The following is a 1,396-nucleotide window of genomic DNA, read 5'->3' as shown; positions in this document are numbered from 1 at the left end:
ACAAATCCTGTCATTACTGAAGCTGAGCCGAATTCGCACGCACACACAAAACACACAATCACAGCAGTGGGTGTCAGCCGTGGCAAATCGGCCTGTTTGATCCCGGCCTTCCCAACAAACGGGTAGAGAACCATGAATAATAAAAAAAGACGAAGCCTCAGCAGAACGAGGAGTGTGACACCGTCTCACAAAAAGCCCTTTAGCATGAATCACGGCTCCGCCGGGGCCTAACCCAGGGCCCCGGGTTCATTATATGAAAAGACAAAACAAACAGTTGGCACAACCGTGATCGATATGAAAGGCAAAGCTCACACACACACACACACACACACACACACACACACACACACACACACACACACACACACACACACACACACACACACACACACACACACACACACAAAAGTGAGTCAGTTGTGTTTGACAAAAGACGCTGCTCTGCATCCTTTTTCTGCACACGTCTGAGTTTGCTTTTTTGTGTGTCCACTAAAGGGTAAGTTGTCTGTTTTTTTTGTGTGTGCAAAAGCCCACAGAAACAAAAAAGTGTGTGTTTCATGAAACAGTTGAACCCATAAGTGAATGTGCAACTCTGCCATGATGATTTTTAGTCTCTCTTGTTGGTCCAGTTTGTTAAATTACACTCAACAAAAATATAAACGCAACACTTTTGGTTTTGCTCCCATTTTGTATGAGATGAACTCAAAGATCTAAAACTTTTTCCACATATACAATATCACCATTTCCCTCAAATATTGTTCACAAACCAGTCTAAATCTGTGATAGTGAGCACTTCTCCTTTGCTGAGATAATCCATCCCACCTCACAGGTGTGCCATACCAAGATGCTGATTAGACACCATGATTAGTGCACAGGTGTGCCTTAGACTGCCCACAATAAAAGGCCACTCTGAAAGGTGCAGTTTTATCACACAGCACAATGCCGCAGATGTTGCAAGATTTGAGGGAGCGTGCAATTGGCATGCTGACAGCAGGAATGTCAACCAGAGCTGTTGCTCGTGTATTGAATGTTCATGTCTCTACCATAAGCCGTCTCCAAAGGCGTTTCAGAGAATTTGGCAGTACATCCAACCAGCCTCACAACCGCAGACCACGTGTAACCACACCAGCCCAGGACCTCCACATCCAGCATGTTCACCTCCAAGATCGTCTGAGACCAGCCACTCGGACAGCTGCTGAAACAATCGGTTTGCATAACCAAAGAATTTCTGCAGAAACTGTCAGAAACCATCTCAGGGAAGCTCATCTGCATGCTCGTTGTCCTCATCGGGGTCTCGACCTGACTCCAGTTCGTCGTCGCAACTTTGCACAGCCATTGAAGGGGAGTGGACCAACATTCCACAGGCCACAAGTGACAACCTGATCAACTCTATGTG

Source organism: Thalassophryne amazonica, chromosome 21 (genome assembly GCF_902500255.1).
Source record: "Thalassophryne amazonica chromosome 21, fThaAma1.1, whole genome shotgun sequence".
NCBI lineage: Eukaryota > Metazoa > Chordata > Actinopteri > Batrachoidiformes > Batrachoididae > Thalassophryne > Thalassophryne amazonica.
This window is presented reverse-complemented; position numbering follows the sequence as displayed.